At 47.0% G+C, this 20105-nt stretch overlaps 1 protein-coding gene across 5 annotated transcripts in view; it reads right to left on the bottom strand.

Moving 5' to 3' along the window:
• Nucleotides 1-20105, bottom strand: part of REEP1 (receptor accessory protein 1) — a 113140-nt gene that overhangs the window by 69424 nt on the left and 23611 nt on the right. The window lies entirely within an intron of this gene.

The raw sequence follows: 20105 nt of genomic DNA, 5'->3' as shown, positions 1-20105 counted from the left end.
ACATTTTATGCCTTTTGGCCATTTGGCCCCCTTAACTGAATTATTTATATCCCTTCCGTCTCCCCCCCACCCCATTAGGTTATTCATCTTTTTCTTACTGATTTTTAGGACTTCTTTGTGAATTCTGGGTATAAATTATGCCTTGAACATATGCAATGCAAACATCTTTTCCCAATCAAAAGCTCTTTTAACTTTGCTGTGGTGTCTTCTGCTGTACAGAAGTTTTAAATTTTATATGATAAATGCATCAATCTTTTCTTTTATAGCTTGTTTTTTTTATATATATTGTTGAGGAAATCTGGTCACATACATCTTCTCGTAAAAGGGTTTAATGTTTGCTTTTTCACTATTAGGTTTTCATTCATCTGGAACTTATCTTTATGCATGTTATGAGTTAGGGATTCAACTTTATTCTTTTCTGTACAGATCCCAACTGTCCCAATAACATTTACTGAATTCTTTCCTACTGATTTTCAATTCTACCATCACTTGTAACGTTTTCTAACATGTATAGGTATTATTTCAGCTCTCCATTGTTACCCTGGTCTACCGACTAGCCATGCACCTATACCACAGTGTATTAATTTCCATAGCTTTATAATAAATCCTGATATTCTTAAAACGGTCTTGCCTATTCTTAGCCTTGTTTTTCTATATGAATTTCATGACAGCTTGTCAAGTTCCATGAAAAACCTTATCTGCATTTTGATTGCGAGTACACTGAAGTTACAGGTTTACTTGGGAAGAATCACCATCTTTATCAGGTTTCCTCTTCATGAACACGGTCTCTTCCACTGAGTCCTCTTTGATGTCTTTTCATGATATGCTATAAATTTCTCTATAAATATCCTGGGCATGTTTCACTTTCTTTATTCTTAAGTACTTCAGGGGGGGTTTTGGTGGTATTGTGCATTTTTAAAATTAGATTTTCTTGGGACTTCCCTGGTGGTCCAGTGGTTAAGAATCCGCCTTCCAGTGCAGGGGATGTGGGTTTGATCCCTGGTCAGGGAACTAAGATCCCACATGCCGTGGGGCAACTAAGCCCGCACGCCGCAAGTACTGAGCTTGCGCGCCACAATGAAAGATCCCACATGCGGCAACTAAGACTTGATGTAGCCATAAATAAATAAATAAATATTAAAAAATAAAAAGTAAATTTAAAAAATAAATTAGATTTTCTCTTGGTTATTAATGGTATACAGGAATGCTTTTGGTTTTCCATGTTGATCTCAGAACAACTTGCTGCAATCAAAAGCATCTGGAGTCCCAAAGGCATTACACTCCATGGAAGAAGCCAAACCCCAAAGCCAACATGCTGTATGATTCCATTTATATGTTATCCAGAAAAAGGAAAGTTTATAGGGACCAAAAACAGATCAGTGGTTGCCAGGACTAGAGACGGTGGGAGGGCTAACTACAAAGGAGAGTGAAAGAATTTTGGAAAATTATGGAACTTTCCTGCATGTTGATTATGGTGGTGGCTACATAACTGTATGCATGTATCAAAACTCAGAATTCAAGCTCACACTTAAAACGCTCATACTGAAAAGGGTAAATTTTACTAATTACATCTCAATAAGCTTGACCTTAAAAAGAAAAAGCATTTGGAAGAATCCACACTCACAAGTATAAGCATGTGTGTGTGTATAGTTGTCTCCAAAAGTGCATAAAGCCGACCAGGCATTAGCCTCCAAGCTCCGAGACAACTTCCTGATATCAGGGGTCCATGTGTGACAAAACAAGGATTCACAAAAAACATAATACACCTCCTGTTAATACTATAGCTCTGAAAGGACTGTCTTAGATGCACTATGGGCCTGGGTTCTACAAGCCTGACCTTTACTGTGCTGCTGCAGGGAGCATCCTTACACACAGTCGTTATTCAGAAACTTAAGCTGGGCAGCTTCTCAGGCTGGGTGCACAGCTCAAGGTTCCCATGGCACAGCAAGCCACCTAGGCTTTGGTTGCCATGGGTCCCAACCCTTGGGCCTCTGCTTCTGCTTACCCACAGTGACCTCCTAAAAGGCTAGAGGGGGAAAACAGGAAAACAGCAAAACCGGCCCACTGTGCCTTTTGGCTCCGTGGAGATTATATTACTATGATTTATAAGCTACTACTTATTTATTGAGTGTTCATTATGTACAACGAACTGTGCAAACTTCTTTATAAGCATCATCACTTTTCATCTTCATATGGCCCCATGAGACAGAAATTGTTTTCCTTATAATATAGCTGAGGAAACTGGAGTTTAGTTAAATCAAATAATTGAGTTTCACAACTGTTCGGGGGAGGGGGTCAGACTCAAGCCCAGATCTATCGGACTCTACTGCCCATGACATACTGCCTTCTTTATTGACCTCAGTGCATGGCTCAGAGCCTGCAGTGGCCCCTGAATGAATGAATGAGGACCAGGAGAGAGGGAGGAAGAATGTTGCCTGCTTCCCTGCCCAAGAGAATTCCACTCTGGCCCTGCATTATATATTTGCTGACGCCAGGTGACAGTATAATTACAGGGTTCCAAGCACACAAACGAGCTTCTCTCTCCGCCCAAGCTGATCTCAGCAGAACAGAAACAAACCACGTCCTTCTTTCTCACCTTGACCCAGGATTCTGCTGACCCCTGTCTGTAGACTCTTTTCAGTGTGTTTCAAACCCTACTCCTCTCTGCAGACTTGGGACAACGATCACATACAAAACTCCTCCTGGGGGAACCGCCCTCACAAACATCTCATTCACTTATTTGCTCCTTTGATCCACACCACAACCCTCTGAGATAACTGGGGTTCTTTCTGCAGTTAATGAAAAACTGAGGTTCAGAGTGGTTCAGGGACCTGCCAAAGGCCCCTTCCCTATCTAACAAGACTCAAACCCAGGCTTCCTGCCCTCAAGTCCAGGACCATTCTACAGCCCACATCGCCCTAGCACAGAGAGGGGTTTATTGCTTATGTAAGGCTGTGTGCAATGTGTCTGTGGCAAAAATCCGAATTTGAAATTCGGATTTACGCCCGAATCCAATGTAGAAAAGCACAAAACAGAACAAACGTGCTACAAACTTTCAGTTCATGCTGTTAAGCGTTAAACTCTCAAATCCAATTTAGAAAAGCACAAAACAGAACATGCTGCAAATTTTCAATTCATGTTGTTAAGCGTTAAACTCTGCAATCCAACCCACTTATATCCTGCTCAAGTATCAGTTTGAATATTTTTTTTAAATCTAAATTGCAGAGATTTCTATTCTTAAGAAATCCAGAGGCTGAGCTTTGGCATTGGACCTGAGTCTGAATCCAGCTCCATCACTGACTAGCTATGGGACTGTGAGTGTTTATGAACTCCTCTGAGCCAGTTTCCTTGAGTATAGAAAAGAAAAACACCTACATTCAACAGCCACTGCACAGATTAAACAAGGAGACCATCGGTAAGGATTTAACATCCCAGAGACACTGTAGAGGAATGACAAACCCTAGTTCCCTTTCCTTCTACAGAAATAGTCACTGCGAATGCCAATGCTTTTAGGCACAAAACAGTTTTCATCTAATCATTAAGTATTTGTTGAGCATCTACTATGTGCCCTGGGCCCTCTGGTAGGGAAGGCAGCCAGCAAACAGATAATTATACAAATAATTGATTAATGACAACTAATGTGTTGAGTATTGCTGAGTGTGTCTGGAAGGCAAGGAACCTGCTTTACAATGACTGTCCCGTGGCCACCCATCTGCCAGCCTGTGTTGCCTCCCAGGATCTGAGAACCAGACACCTGACCCTCAGCCAGAGGGTCCCCCGGTAGAGGGTTATGGTTTTCTCCTCCTGGTGGACTTTCTCTAAAGCCCCCTGCAAGGAATATACTTGGTGAGAGGAACGGACTGATGGGCCTTCCTGTGTGTACCATGAAAGGGGAGGTGGGGGAATAAGCCTGAGGGGTGCTTTGAGCTGGACTTGGTCTCTGTGGAGTACCTGTGGGATTTTCTGGGGACTTGTCTGCTCAGCTCATGCCCCTCCTGGCTCCCACGTGGCAGAGGCTGGTGTTACCCTGCCCGGCTTGGAGGTCTAAACAAGGTGCACGCGCCCATCCGAGGAGGGTGTCAAAGGGCTCCAGGGGAGGGAGGGGAACAGGACAAACCTTTACTGATGCCCACCAGGTGCTGCACCAGGCACTGACCCCCACAGCAGTCAGGTGAAGTCGAGACTACTATACCCTTTTTCCACAGGCAGTACCTGGGACTTAAGAGGTTATACTCATTCATTCAACAGATACTCCTTCAGTACACACTCTGTGCCAAATTCTGAATCTAACACAAGGTCACACAGCTGCTAAGTGGGTGAGCTGGATTCAAAGAGTCTTCGTGGCTTCAAACCCCTTGCTCTTTCCAATCCAAGTGATACCTCAAGAAGGCAAGAGATTTTATCCTCAGGGTGATCAGAAAGTGGTTGGAATGCCAGGTGTAGCAGAATAAGATAGTTAGCAGGGCAAAGCTGTGTGTACTAAATATTGAAGGAAAAGTCTATGATGATGGGCCCAAGAGCCTCCTCCATTAGACTGTGAGCTCTCTAAGGGTGGGGACTGGGCCTTCCCCATCTCAGCGTCTCCAGTGCTGGGCACAGAGTGGGTGAAACATGCAACAACATGGGTGAAATTCAAATGCATTATGCTAAGTGAAAGAAGCCAGACTCAAAAGGCTACCTGCTGCTTGACTTCCATTTATGTGACATTCTGAAAAAGATAAAACTATTAGAGATACAAACAGATGCATTGCCAGAGGCTGGGGTTGGGGGGAGAAGCTGACTTCAAAGGGGCATGGGGAAATTTTTGGACGTGATGGAACTGTCCTATATTTATACTGTGATAATGGTTCCATTTTTTTTTTTTTTTTTTTTTTTTAGTTATAGCATGAGGACTCCTTAGCTGCGGCATGCGGACTTTTAGTTGCAGCATGTATGCGGGATCTTGTTCCCTGACCAGGGATCGAACCTGGGCCCCTTGCATTGGGAGCATGGAGTCTTACTCACTGGACCACCAGGGAAGTCCCATGGTTATACGATTGTATGCATTTGTCAAAGCTCATAGAACTACACGATAAAAAGGGTAAATTTCACTGTATACAAATTATACTCTAATTTTTTTTAAATGGGGAGAAAAGAGAAAAAGAGAATGAACATAAAAAGCAGAGGTAGGTTTACAGTGAAGCTAATGAAGCTTAAGCTTCAAGACCCCTCAACTGCATGGGTCCTGGAAGGGGTCCTAGCAATGTGTTCATCAAATTTTTTATGACTTTTTCAGAGAAAGTGCCTTCCCTCCATTGTAAAAGCTTCAGGTTCCATGAAACCTAGATCTACTCCTGAATAAAACTACAAGAACAGATCAAAAAAAAGACGACAGGTGGGACCCTAGAGAAAGGCAAGACCTGGTTCCGGCAGAGAAAGAGGTAGGGAAGACATCCCATGGAGCAGAACCAGCATGGACACAAGTGCAGGAGTTTCCCAAGGTTCCCCATGACCACACGAGCACCAGGAACCTAGTGGTCCTATGCTTATGTTCACCACCCAAGTGCACGTGTCATGGTGTGATCTCCTCAGCCACGCCAAGCCATTCAAGGCAGGTAGACAGTTGTGACCTAACAGGATGTGAAAATTCTAGATGCTGGTGAGCTGGTGTAACAAGCTTTTATCATTCTTCTGGCTCCCCACACAGCAATGACCCCCACCACCTAGTGGAGGGAAGCTTTCACATTACATACCTGAAACTGAAAATGGTTGATGTTCACTTTTTTCTAGTCTCCCTTGCAGCAGGGATGTGGGCCTGTGGTAGACACACCTGCCCAGGTATGAACCCAGGTCCTTCCAACCCTCTCACTCAGCTATACTGAGGCGGCACCCTTCATCCTGACAATCCTGTGATACTAAGTGAACAAATACAGCCAAATGAGGCTGGTCTTGTGGGTGGAGTTACTGATTTCTTTATGGTTAAAGTCAGCCAAGTTAACTGAATAGAATGCAGCTCAGGGGCTTCCCTGGTGGCGCAGTGGTTAAGAATCTGCCTGCCAATGCAGGGGTCACGGGTTCGAGCCCTGGTCCGGGAAGATCCCACATGCCGCGGAGCCGCTGAGCTCATGCGCCACAACTACTGAGCCCGCGCGTCACAACTACTGAAGCCCACGCACCTAGAGCCCGCGAGCCACAACTACTGAGCCCGCATGCCATAACTACTGAAGCCTGCACTCTAGAGCCCGCGAGCCACAACTACTGAGCCCATGCGCTACAACTACTGAAGCCTGCGCACTTAGAGCCCGTGCTCTGCAATGAGAGAAGCCACCGCAATGAGAAGCCCGCACACCACAACGAAGAGTAGCCCCTGCTTGCCACAACTAGAGAAAGCTCACAGGCAGCAACAAGGACCCAACGCAGCCAAAAATAAATAAATAGATAAATAGATTAAAAAAAAAAAGAATGCAGCTCAGATTTTAAAATGGTTCTGTCTCTACGTATATGTATATATGTGTACATATGTGTATACGTATATATGTGTACATATGTATATATGTATAGGTGTATATATATACTTTAAAATCTAATTATATAGGTTAGATTAAAAAGTTCTGGAGATGGACTGCACAACAGCATGAATATACTTAAGATTACTGAACTTTAAACAACTTAAAAATGGTTAAGATGGTAAATTTTGTTATGCGTGTTTTACCACAATTAAAAATAATAAATGTATGATGTTTATGAATCCCCCCAAAAAATCTTTACACACTTGAAAATTTTATAAAAACAGAATATACTGAGACACTGGCTCATTTAATCCATAAATGGTTCGTTCTAACAAATTTAGAAGAAAACAAAATTTATAATTTTTCAGGTTACGTCTGCTCTGCTTCATGGTACAATGCTGTGTATTTAATTTCCTGAAATTGTCAAACAAAATAAAATTTACCAATTTTAGAAGGCACTGTACACCCATCCTAATTCATTATAAAGGATACAATGACACTTAAGATGAATGAAAATTAGCAAGCAAATCACATATGTATTTTTGAAATGGTTCTGGTTGTAGAGGGGGAAAAAAAAGCCTGTATATTTCATTCTAGCCAGAAGTTTCACCACTAAGTATGTTCCTGCTATTGATACCTTATATATATATATATATTTTTTTTTTATACCTTGATTCGCTCCAGAAAAGATCTGAGGTGACTTGGTGATAAACTGTGTGGCTCATAAGGAATTACCACGATCCCAGGCCACGGGCTTGTCAGCAGGAAGGGTGGAGCAGCTAACAAAATCACTGCTCTCATCTCACCCAAAGTGGGAGCGGCTAGAGGAAGGCAAGTCACATCCAGACCTGACTCACCTGCTCATGGAAGAACAGAGATTGTCTGCAGCAGGGATGTTTGGCCGGTGCCCAGAATATCTCCCTAATGAGAGCACAGAAGTCCGAGAAAAGAAAACAAAGTTGGAGAACAGCCAGGTTTCCTCCAGTGAGTGAAATTTAAATTTTGAGAGGAGGCTCTCCAGCACATGTCTCAATGGTGAGGGAGTTATGTTCATTATGAGGGACTGTTAGGGCACAAAGGCAGCTGATGGCTGCCAAAGAATGGGTCTGGCTGGGCGTTCTGAACCCACGCCCTCATCGGGAACACCGGTCCTACGGCTGAGGTAAGGAAGCCCACGGCTCCCCTGGGAGAAGGCCAGCGAGTGCCTTGCTGAGGCGCCGTGCTGGCTGCACACCTCCTGGGGACCCAGCCGTCAAGTGCAAATAGGCCCTGAGAGAGGAAGACGAGACCCTGGTGTGGGTAACAACATTTTAGTTTTGATGCTTGGAAAGGTAATCCTTGGTACTGCTCTAAAAGGTGTGGTGGAATACTGCTTATGAGTTAAGAAGTTGAAACACACTAAATAGTTTGCTTTGTTTGGAAAAGAAAGCTAATTCCTCTCAGCTACACAGAATGAGAACTACTTCTGGACATTTGTCCCATTTGCTTTTGCAGATCTGAAGAGAATGGATAAAACTAGGTCACTAAGGGGAGAAAAATTCCAACACAAAATAACAGAAAGAGCTGGTTTTGAGGATGGTGATATAAGAAATTTTGATTTCGATTCAGAATGAAAACAATACGCTTTCTTTCCATTTGTTGTGAACCCCAAATGGCCATGATCACAGGGCAGGCGTAAGGGAAAGTTCTGGTGAGGGATGGCCTGTCATCCAGGGAATCAACACCAAGGAGGACTGCTTCACATTTTGGAAAAAAGTTAACATCACATAATAAGCAGTGTCAATTACTGAGCGTGGCTCTAAGGAAGTAGGCATGATTCTAATCTCCATTTCTCACACTGAATATGAGGATCAGAGAATTCAAGTAATCAGGCTAAGGTCACACAGCAAGTCCGTGTCAGGGCTGAAACTAGAACGTGAGATTACAAAGCCTCGGTGCTAAACTGATATCTTGACTTTTTTGACGGCACAAAATCAGTAAAATATTTTGATCACATATTATCTGTATGATGACGAATCCTCAGGCTTTGCTGAGGAAATCTTTTTAAGTCATCATGAGGGCTGGTTCATGTAGAATGAGAATATCTAATACATAAGCCCACTTCCCAAGGCTCTTGCAAACGGTAACACGACTTGGGTTCTGCTGAAAGCAAATGAAAGCATGAGGGACCATGTGGATCCCACCACACTGTGAGTCTATGCCTCCTCCTCAGGATCCCCACCCCCTATCCCGGGGAGTGTGTGCCACACACCCTTCTGACACGCAGACCCAGTGCCTGCTCCGTGCCCAGCACTGCGCTGCAAACCACCCACCGGATCTCCTCCCATGCTCATGACATCCGGAGGCTTTCCCTGTCCACGGAGCTGGTCAGCGCCTGTGAACGGGGGATGTGGCCTGGCTGTAAAGTTGCTTGCACCCTTATCTGCCCATGGAAGGAGTGACAACCTTGGAGGCTTTGGGGCTCAGGGACCTCAGTGCTGGTCTGTGCTGCACCACGCACCGCATGACGGTCCTTAGACAAGCACCCAGGAGACTCACTGGTTTTATCTCCTCTGCACAACAGGGTATCCCCACAGGGGCTGGTAGTTCAGTCAAATGGTATGATACACAAGAAAATACTTTGAAAAGAAACGCTGCACAGATCTGTGAAAGGGAGATCTGTGGAGAGGACCGTGGTGTCCCACTACCAAGAGGGGTAAAGCAGGAGCCACCGTGGGAGTTATCCAGCCAGTCCTGGGTGAGGCTGGGTCAAGCCCTTGTGCCTATAAGACCCAGGAATGCCTCATGGCTGGGAGACCAAGGACAGCACTGCCTGCAAGCCCTTCCCTGGGGCCTGGGTGGGGAAGAGGCCACTAACATTTCCGACACGTATTTTTTTGGGAGGCGTGGGGAGAAAAGCCCCCTACCCTGACTTGTTGCTTCGTTCTGGCTGTGTGACACCAGAGAAATGCCTCTTCCCAGAAGGTTCTGGGGGTCTCAGAGGACACCTGAGGTCCAGCCTGCGCCCCTCCCAAAATAGAGAGGGAAAACTATGGACTACTTCACACCACTCCCTCTCCTTATGTGCATTTGACCCAGAAGGCTTCACTATGAACGGTACAGGTGGGCCCAAACTTCAGCACCAGTAGGATCTTACCTCGCACCCCTGCCCTGACTGGTCTGTGGAGAAATATGCCTGGACTGAGGCATCCCTGGAGGTATCCCTGGGGGACAGTCTATCCTTGGAGGTATCACTAAAGGAACCGGAAGCCTCTGATGTAGTGTGGGGTAGTTCTACGGCTCCTTTGCCATGGCAGCAGGTAGAGCAGGCAAGTTGCTTTTGAGGGTAGGTTGGTTAGTTGGTTGGTTGGTTGGTTGGTTTGGGGAGCAGTGGAATCCTAGCAACAGGAGGGGTTTGCAGCACACAGCGCCGGGTAGAGGTGGCTGGTCTGGGGAAAGATCTGTAACATCCAGCACCCAGGATGACATCTCTGGGTGCCTGTGGGCTGAAGCGGGGAGCAGCACAGGGGAAGGGCTCCCAGCTGGGCTTCAGGAACCACGGTTCTAGGCTCAGCTCTGATCCCAACCAGAGGGGTGATCTTGGGCCATCACACCATCTCTCCCCGGACCTCGGTCTCCTCATTCATCCATTCAGAAATCACTGACCTACTGACCTGGTACCTATTGTATGACCTGGTACAGCACATGTCCAGCACCACTCTGCTGCTGACGAGCCAGCAGTGAACAGATGGGGAGAGCACCCTGCTGAGTTCTGGGGCAGCCCCCTCCCCCAGCTCGGGCATTCTTTCATCCCGTGACTGCAGGCTGACCCAGCTCCAGCCCCGGCCTCTGTTCGGCCGCTTGCACCTCGTGGACACCGCTGAGCATGAACTGTCCCCTTGTCACCCCCTCCCCCCCCCCCCCCCCCCCGCTCCACTCTGCATCCTGAGATAGAGTGAGGATGTCAGCAAACACCCAAACAGCGGTGATAAGCAAACAAGCAAAGCTGCTACCAGGCCATCAGGACAGAGGTGGACAGTCACCCCTCGCCGTGGTAGATTCCTGGAAATTGCCACGGGAAGTAAAGCGGTCAAAAGGGGATCGTGTTTTTTGCTGTATCCCTTTGTCACCAGCAGATGGGAATCATGGGCCAGCAAGGCAGAGTGCTGACACAGCTTTCCTTTGGATGCATGGAAAACAAAGAATGGACGGACTGGGGTGGAAAACAGGAAGATACAGGTGCGTTTTAGTCTGCGGATGTGCAGGTGAGCAAGCGATGAGGCAACGCTGGGCTGACGAGAAATGACACCTTTCTTGATGGGGCGATTCCACTGCTCCAAAAACTGCCGTGGCTCCCTACTGCCCACAGAAAACTGCCTGCCTTGGCATTGAGGGCCTCTACCACCCGGCCAGGCCCGCCCCACCAGCCTCACGCACCTCTGCTAACGCCTGTGCACACGTCATGCGTTTCCGCCACTGTGCCCTGCCACCATTCTCTTGGCCTGGAAGGTTCTTCCCCACCTCTGTCTGCCAAAATCCTTTGCATTGCATGAGACACCTTGGCACTATTGATTGACATTTGGAGCCAGGTAATGCTTTGTCCGGGGTGGGGGGCTGTCCTGGGCATTGAAGGCTGTCCAGCAGTATCCCTGGGCTCTACCCACTAGATGCCAGTAGCATCCCCTCCATCCCGGTGTGACAATCAAAAACATCTCTAGATACTGCCAAATGTCCCCTGGGGGCAAAAGAGCCCCTGGTTGAGAACCACCATTTTACACCCAGATCCAGTGTTACTCTTTTCATGAAACCCTTCACTGAGCTTCTTAGAAGGAGGGTTATATCCTATACGTGTGCCTTCCACAGCCTTTGTAATATTCTATTAGCATTTAACATAGCCTCCTTTTAGCTTGATTTATGCGTGCTTATATCACCCCTCCTTATTAGCCCATAAATTCCCTGAGGACAAAGACCATCTTTTGTTCATCTTCCACAAGCCATTCGATACCTATTGGCCTAGTGAAACTCAACCACTGGGTTTAACTTGCCTACTGTTAACACAAACATAACTTGTTTATGTTACTTGTTTACGTTTATTGTAGAAAAAAGAATTAAGACAGAAAAGAATAAAACAGGGACTTCCCTGGCGGCCCAGTGGTTAAGACTCTGAGCGTCCACCGCAGGGGGCAAAGGTTCGATCCCTGGTCAGGGAACTAAGATACCGCCAAAAAAATAAAATAATAAAAATTAAAATCACCCAGAATCCCACCATCCAGCAATAACAGTAGTTAAAAAACTGCTATGCTGAATATGTCGCTCCATTACTAGTATACCAATAAAATAGTGGTACATGTCCCTCCAATCTTTTCTATGCAGGAAGAGTCCAGGGGAAGTATCTGCAGCAGAGGCAGCATTTCACAGCCAGACTGTCATGGCCACAAGGGGCCCTTAAGGTCACAGGGTCCACCCCCAGCAGACACCTGGATCTCCTAGGATGCTACTCCTGACTCTGTTGGAACCCCTGCCTGTGTGGGAACTTGCAATCACCCAAAGCAGTCTGGTCTACCTTGGACCCCTCTAAGGAGCTCTTTCTTCTGCTGACCTGAAACCTGCTACCTGGGAACTTCTATTCCTCGGTCCAGTCCAAACTCTACCTCTTTAGCCCAGCTGATCTACTCACTCAGTTTTCCACTGACAGGGTATCGATCCAGCCCTCCTTCCTTCCCTCCGAGGATATCCCCTCTCAAACACTGGGGTGGGCCCCAGCAGCCAGGTTCATACTACACGACCTCCCTCTGACCCTGAACAGGCAGGGTCTAGCTGCCAGGGTTTGGCACCAGGACTGTGAAACGTGAGTTAGCAGTTTCTGCTGGATACTTAGACTAAAGAGATACAAACTCAGGCGTGGGGACTGTCACTGTAGGCGCCCATGTTTGGCCCTATATGGATGAAAAGTAGAAACCTGGAGAGAGAGACAAAGTCAGAGAGAGCAGCACAGATGTACACACAGACACAGACACACGCAGAGAAGACGAAGCAGGTGTGGCCAGAGAAGCAGAGATGTGAGACCAGGGTCTGGGGGAGGGGGAGGAAGTGAGAACAGCAGGCTTCCCAACGGCATCCAGCCCAGGTGCTTGGACCCTATAGAGTCCAGCTGCAACGCCCTGCCTCTTTACAGTGATTCCCCTTTTTGGATCATGCTAAGTCCGGTTGGTTTTTATTACTTATTTATTTTTTAAAACAGTATTTATTTATTTATTTATTTATATTTTGTGGCTGCGTTGGGTCTTAGTTGCGGCATGTGGGAACTTTTGATGCGGCACGTGGGCTTCTCTCTAGTTGTGGCATGGGCTCAGTAGTTGTGGCGCGAGGGCTTAGCTGTCCCACAGCATGTGGAATCTTAGTTCCCCGACCAGGGATCGATCCCGCCTCTCCTGCGTTGGAAGGCAGAGTCTTAACCACTGGACCACCAGGGAAGTCCCCCAGTTGGTTTTTTTCTATCCTGGCTCATGTAAAAACAAAAACAAAAAAACAGAAAGGGAAAGCAGCCTTGACTAAGACACAGCCTCTGACAACGGATGCCTGAAAGTTCAGGTCCCCTTAACCTTCTTCTCTCCAACATGAACTCAAGTCCACTGGGGCTGACGGAGGCCTCTCTGGTGGGCTTTATGCACCCATGTGCACAAAGCCCTTCACACCTCCGTACCACCAACAAACCCAGTTATGATGGTACCAGAAGGTGAGGCTTTAGTTCCTGAGCTGAGAGCGCCAGAAATCCAGTTGAGCAGTACCTACCCAAAGTGTATGTTTGTGTAAGAATTCACATCACCCCAACTAAACACCAGCACCCACAGTGAGGGTCTAAGGCCGGAGAAGCTGGGAGCTGTCCAACTTCTCCAACTGGTTCCCTTTGAAGCCGCTTCTAAGCATCTCTCAGAGCAGACCTCAGCCCCAGCAGAAAGCACAACAGACGTTCCTAGCAGCGCATAGCCCTGTCCTCCCCAGGAGCAGATAATGGCAGCTGGCTTACAGTGCCCTCTCTTCCAGCCCTTGCCAGAGCCAGGAGAAAAGCCACCCCCGAATACCGAGGAGGGCAGAGGCTCTGGAGCAGACAGACAGATTCTCATCTCATCTCTACCACTTACTGGCTTAAGGACTCTGATTAAGCTGTTTAACTTCTCCAAGTTTCAGTTCCCTCATCTACAAAAATAAGAAATAACAACAGTTCCCATTGCAAGGATTAAATGAAACAAGAATTTTAAAGGGACCAGAGTATTAAAACAAGAGAGTTTTAATACTCACCAGGGGCTAGCTTCCCATCTCCCTTCTTGTTCATATTAAACAGTTTAATTAATTTTTTCAGTTTACTAAGTGACAATATAATGTCAGTTTAAAAACGTAATCTATGAGAGATCATCCTCAGCTGGAAAATAAATACTTGATTAGGACTCATTTTATTTTTTAAGTGTCCTCGAAATAGCACCAATTCCAAAAGTACGTCAGCAAAAATAAGCAATACCAGCAGAGTATACTTAATACTTCAACAGATGTACACGTGCAAGAGGCTGCAAGTACAGTTTCCAGGCAGGTCCGATTTCCTATCAGGCAAATGAATGACTTCTTGGAACCCACCTTTGCTCCTGGTCTTAACTGGCCAGGAGGCCCCATGCGGATGAATGCATAGTAGTAGAGACCTGCCCACACCGTGGTGGCAATAAATGCTTCATCCTCACTCCATTTTTCTTTAATGTCCAGTAGGCTTTATAAAGCCGACAGGCTTCCTGAAGCTTGAGTTCCTCACTAATGGATGTGTGGCCAATGCACTGCTGCCTGGAGCCCCCTAACCACAGGTCAGCAAGCAGCTTCTTTCCCTGCTTCGGAAAGCTGTGCAGGAGGCTCTGGAGTCTTGGAAAGGGCAGCTGTGCTGATAGCGCAGGCCCTTGTCACTGAAGGCCAAGGTCCAGGCCTCGGGCTGCAGAGCAACAGGCTTTTCTCCATCCACTCCAGGGCTCCTAACACAGCAAAAGTTGCCGCTCCCTCCAGATGGAAGGTATAGCCAATTAAGAGGCTATCAGTGCTTCATTTTTTTGCCTCTGTCTTCTTTAAGAATTTACAAACCCATTCATCAAAAACTGCAGATGGGAGTAGAGATTAGTACAATCTTCCTGGGAGGCAAGTTGCCCTTATCTCTCAAATCTTTACAGCTTTGCTACCCTCTGACCTAGTAATTGTACTCCTGGGAATCCATCCAAAAGAAATCATCAGAGGCAAACAAAGATTAAGGCACAAATACATTCCACGGCTTTTGATTATATAAGAAATTGAAAATAATATAGATGTCTAACAATTTAAAAAAAGGAATTTTTACAATTTTAAAAAGGTCACCAAAATCCTGTTTAGAAATCTTTTGGACACAAGGATATATTAATATATTAATGTTTATGGGAAAGGAAGATACACAGTATAACTCCAACCACACAAAATTTTTGTATTCAAAAAGTCTTAAGGATTCCTCCAGATGCATCTCTGTAATGGAATCATGAGTGGTTTTAAACTGTCTTCTTTATCCTTTCCTTTTCTCCCTCATCCTATTGCCCAGCATTTGATCCTTTATCCATCACTGTCATGATATAAAGATGCGTGGGACAGTCCCAGACATCCCCAAGTTCAAGTCTAGCTGGATGACACTCAGTCAGATCATCACACCCACAACTGCGCTCTGTGATCTGAGGCTGGGCTACTAAATTAGCAGAAGACGCTCCAGGAGATGTTAAAAGATGAGTAGGGGGGTTGGTAAATTGGAGAGGAAGGAGGGGACATTCCAGGAGGGGAGAAAACATGAGCAAACCCCAGAAACAGGAGTGAGCATTGTGGGTTTGGGGCTACAAGGTGCTCAGTGCAGCTGGGACCAGGCTAGCTGGGCATAGGCTGGGAGGGAGCTGTCACTCCCCAGAGCACCTTCTGCCAGGGTCACTCCAAAGGCTGAGGGGAGGAGGGAAAACTAAAGAGGAAAGTGGCAAAGCACGTGACTGAAAAGACAAGTAGGATGAACTCCATCTCCTCACACAGTGCTTGGCACCCAGAAGGTATGAATAAATGGGTGAATGAATGAATGAATGGCTCAGGGGCAGAGAGGACGTTAAAGAAGCAATTTACAGCCAAGACTGCTAGGAAACCAGTGAGTCGGCGTTCCCCCTCTTTGGAAGGTGGGTAAAAGATCCATTCATACATATGCCCCGTGGTCTCCCAGGACTCAACTAAATATTCCAGTAGAACGAAGGAACAACTCCTGTACAACCATTAGCAACCAAGCCTTAGATTACACAGGAAAGAAAGATGCGTGTCCCCAAATTCACCACGGCACCAACCAGATGAAGGTGAATCTACTCTGGTCAAGAGGAAGAAACACAGAAGCCACTGCAATGACTTTCCCTCCCCTCTGAGCCCAGAACCCATCCTTCAGGCTTGGAAGCCCAAACTCTGTTGCTTCATGTGTAATCACAGACTCAGGGGGAGTGGCTTTAAAGGCGACTGCCCCACCCCCAAAAGGAGAAAACGCACCGCGTCAATCCCTCTGCACCAACAAGCTCCTCCCCTCCCCGTGCCTCGGCCAACAAGGGTTCCTAACAATTAGTGCGCACAAACCCTCAGCGGGGCCCTGCAACGTTGCGGGACTGCTCCGTTCATTATGAAAGAAAAAACAAAAGCCATTTTCCCCCCACGGATCACACCAGTAACGATGAAAACAGTGCGCTCTGGAACAGACACTGGCACGGCCGCGCCGTGCGTTCGCCTTTCTCATAAGGACCACCCCCCCTCACGGTACGTACCAAGGACCCTGCCTCCAGCCAGAACTGATTCAACCAGCGCTGGCTCCCAGCTGGGCCTCTCAGATTTCCTCCCCAGGAATTTAGAATCAGAGCTGAGTGGTCTGCGGGTTACTGAAAATGAGGACTGTAAACTAGCAGCTCTGGGGTGGCCACGTCTGGCCAGATGCTCACCAGAGCAGAAATGGATGTCTGCAGAGACAAAACGAAGGATGGAACCCAGAGAAGCAGAGACAATATGTCATGCTAAGAGAGACAGACATGCTGTATAAGGGCAGAGCTGAGTCTCTTTTTTCAGCTCATCATTGTTACCTAAAACAGGCACATAGTAAGGAGGTGGATAGATGCTGGTTCAGTGAATTGAGAGGCAGAGGGCTGCCCTGATGGCGCAGCGGTTGAGAGTCCGCCTGCCGATTGCAGGGGACACGGGTTCGTGCCCCGGTCCGGGAAGATCCCACATGCCGCGGAGCAGCTGGACCTGTGAGCCGTGGCCGCTGAGCCTGCGCGTCCGGAGCCTGCGCTCCGCAACGGGAGAGGCCACAACAGTGAGAGGCCCGCGTACCGCAAAGAAAAAAAAAAAGAGAGAGGCAGAGACAGAGGGAGCAGCTCTCGGGGTTCTCTCCCTGCTCAGCTCCTGGTCTGGACACTCGCACCTCATATTCCAGGAGCTGCCCCAGCATCCTTCCCATAAATGTCCTCTCTTGCTTGAGCAGATCTAAAGCAGATTTCTGTTACTTGAAACCAAAGAGTCTCACTGAGACACCCCAAGACTGCCTGGGAGCCCTGCCCGCTTCGTCCCGCAGAGCATCCCTTACACTCCTGTGTGCACAGATCCGGCAAGCCCAGTGTCCACACCAGCCCCGCCACTCCCCTCCCCAGCCTCCTCCTCCTCCCCCAACCTCCAACAGCCCGTCAGCGTTTCCTCCTGGATCAGGTACCCCCACTCAAACCCAGTTTCCCTATGTCAGTGGCTCTTAAACGTGAGGGTGCATCAGAATTCCTCAGTGGGCTTGTTAAAGCACACATTGCTGGGCCACCCCCAGAGTGTCTTGAGTCTGTAGGTCTGAGGTAGGGCCCAAGTCTGCCTTTCTAGCAAGTTCCCAGGTAGTGCTGCTGCTGGTCCGGGGAACACACTGCGAAGACCACTGCCCCATTTCCATCTGAGATACCACCACCTGCCCTGTTCGGATAACCTCCTTCTCTCCCTTGGAACCCACACCTCAGGTCTTTTCCGCTGTAGTGACTCTTGCCCTCAGCCCTTTCTTACTCATCTCATGACACTGGCCCTTCTCCTTTCCCTCCTGGAGGACTGTGAGAACTTCTGACCTGCTTCCCTCCCCTTTGCTCTGACCCCAAATGGCCCACCTTGCACATCATGGCCAGATTCATCCTCAGGACACTCTCCTGCCATAACCTCTGGCTATTCTGAATAAAGCTGCTGTGAACATCTGAGTAAAGCCTTTGTGTGGACATAGGTTTTCATACCTCTTGGGTAAATACTTAGGAGTGAAGTTGCTGTGATAGATGATAAGTATGTTTAACTTAATAAGAAACTGCCAAACTGTTTTCTAAGGTGTCCGAACCATTTTGCATTCCCTCCCTGCTCGGAACCTCTCAATGACTCCATACAGAGTAGTAACCTTTTTCCAAAATCCTGGGCTCAGCTTTCCAGGATCCTGCAATCTGGCCCAACTTGCCGATCCAGCCAAACCCAACACACCACATGCGTTCTCACGTGGTCCTCATCATGTTCACCCTGCGTCCCGTTCCCTCTAAATCAAGTCCCACCTCTTCTGTGAGACTTTTCCCACCCACCCTCATCTAAAAGGCACAGAGGGGGCTTCCCTGGTGGCGCAGTGGTTGAGAGTCCGCCTGCCGATGCAGGGGACATGGGTTCATGCCCCGGTCCGGGAGGATCCCACATGCCACGGAGCGGCTGGGCCCGTGAGCCATGGCCGCTGAGCCTGCGCGTCTGGAGCCTGCGCGTCTGGAGCCTGTGCTCCGCAACGGGAGAGGCCACAACAGTGAGAGGCCCACGTAACGCAAAAAAATAAAAATAAAAAATAAAAGGCACAGAGGCCTCTCTTCCTGAAACACAGAATATACAAAAACAGTCAAGGAAAGACAATCTACTTCCTCATTTTCCCACCTTTGCTTGAAAAAGTGTGATCATAATAAAATATTCCCAGTTGGTCTGCATTGTTACCTAGTCTTTATCCAGTCATCAAAACAAAAAAAAAAGGACTGATGGATTTTTATGTAAAACAATCTACAGTTTCAATTCTAAAAAAAAAAAAAAAAAATCTACGGTACCACACTGGCAACATTTTTCCATACACTAGATAGAGACAAACAGTTACTATAACTTTATCAAATGAAGGAACAAAATCCATGTCCCTCCCTCTTGCTAAGGGTCATGTGATCTTCTGCAAACCGGTGGCTGGGAGTTCTCCTAACAGACCTCAAAGAACACTCATAGAAACAGCTATTTGTTCTTACTTGTGTTACTTATTCAGAGCCTAGGGCCAAGAACCATACAACAAAATTCTGATAGGGCCTCTCTCACTGCCGGTTAGCATGGGAATCAGCACTCCTTGTGTGAAAGCCATTCGATGACACATATCAAAAGCCTTTCAGAGACTCACAGCTGTTTATCCATAATTCCACTAGTATAAGGAAAAGATCTGAGAAACAAAGGTGACTACACCATTCCCTACAGTCAAATAGACAACACAGGCACACACAGAATCAGAAACAAATGAAATGTCTCACAGAGGCACGGCTCTCACATTCACAGATTTATTTCTTGTCATTCATGACAAAAAGGATGTACTATACAATTAATTGTGCTCAACTTACTAGAACGGATACAGCCATTAAAAATGATATTTACAAAATGTCTTAAACAGCACAGAACTGTTTAGAGCATCATGTTTAGGGGGAAAGTAGAATACAAAATTGTTACTATGTATAATCACAACTACATATTTTTACAAATTAAGTTCACAAGTGGAAAACTACCAGAGAGATTCTCTACAATGTTACCGGCAGTTGTGGTGAGCTGGGAGAAACAGTAATAACTTTTCCTTTCTATTGTTAGGTGTTTCCAATGAATGATGAGCTCATTTTTAAAAAATATATCTTAAAATAAATATAGAAACCAAACCGGGCACGGGTGTCAAGTGTTCCCTATCATATAGCTCAGAGAAAATCACCTGTTCTTGATAGAAACGTGTATCCGATTACAAGAACAAAAGGCAGACAAATGCAGAGAACGCAGGAAGGACCGGGCAGACCTTTGTTTCCAGCCAGTGCAGGCTGCGACGAATCTCTTAGATGCAAGATTCAAAGGCAAACAATGCACGTGGTGACAGCCCTGCTACTCAATTTGACAGGATTGCAGAAAAAAAGGGGAAAACACGTGTGATGTTGGAAAGGCACTTTCAAGTATGACCGAACACAGATCGTGGTGTTTTAAACGGTTGGCCATAGAGGAATAACATTTCTCCTCATGGTTCCAGAACCTCCCGGGTCCGCTTAACAAGTTCGCCCTGCTCGCCTGGAAGGGCAGGACTGCAGACAGCTGGTCTGGGGACCTGAACGGCAGCCCGAACTCTTGTCACTCACCAATGTAGCCCTCGGCTCTTGTCGTCCTCATCTGTAAAATGGGAGGGTCCTGGTAGAGATTCTTTCGGTTGTAAGTAACAGAAACTGACAAAGCTGGAGTAAGCAACAAAGGCAATTTGTGGGGAGGACACTGGGGTAGAGCCAGAACCTCAGGGCAGCTGGGCTTTGTTAGTGTCCAGAACCAGGG

Source organism: Mesoplodon densirostris, chromosome 14 (genome assembly GCF_025265405.1).
Source record: "Mesoplodon densirostris isolate mMesDen1 chromosome 14, mMesDen1 primary haplotype, whole genome shotgun sequence".
Taxonomy (NCBI): Eukaryota; Metazoa; Chordata; class Mammalia; order Artiodactyla; family Ziphiidae; genus Mesoplodon; species Mesoplodon densirostris.
The sequence above is the reverse complement of the archived record's forward strand: the minus strand, read 5'-3'. Positions and strand labels throughout refer to the sequence as shown.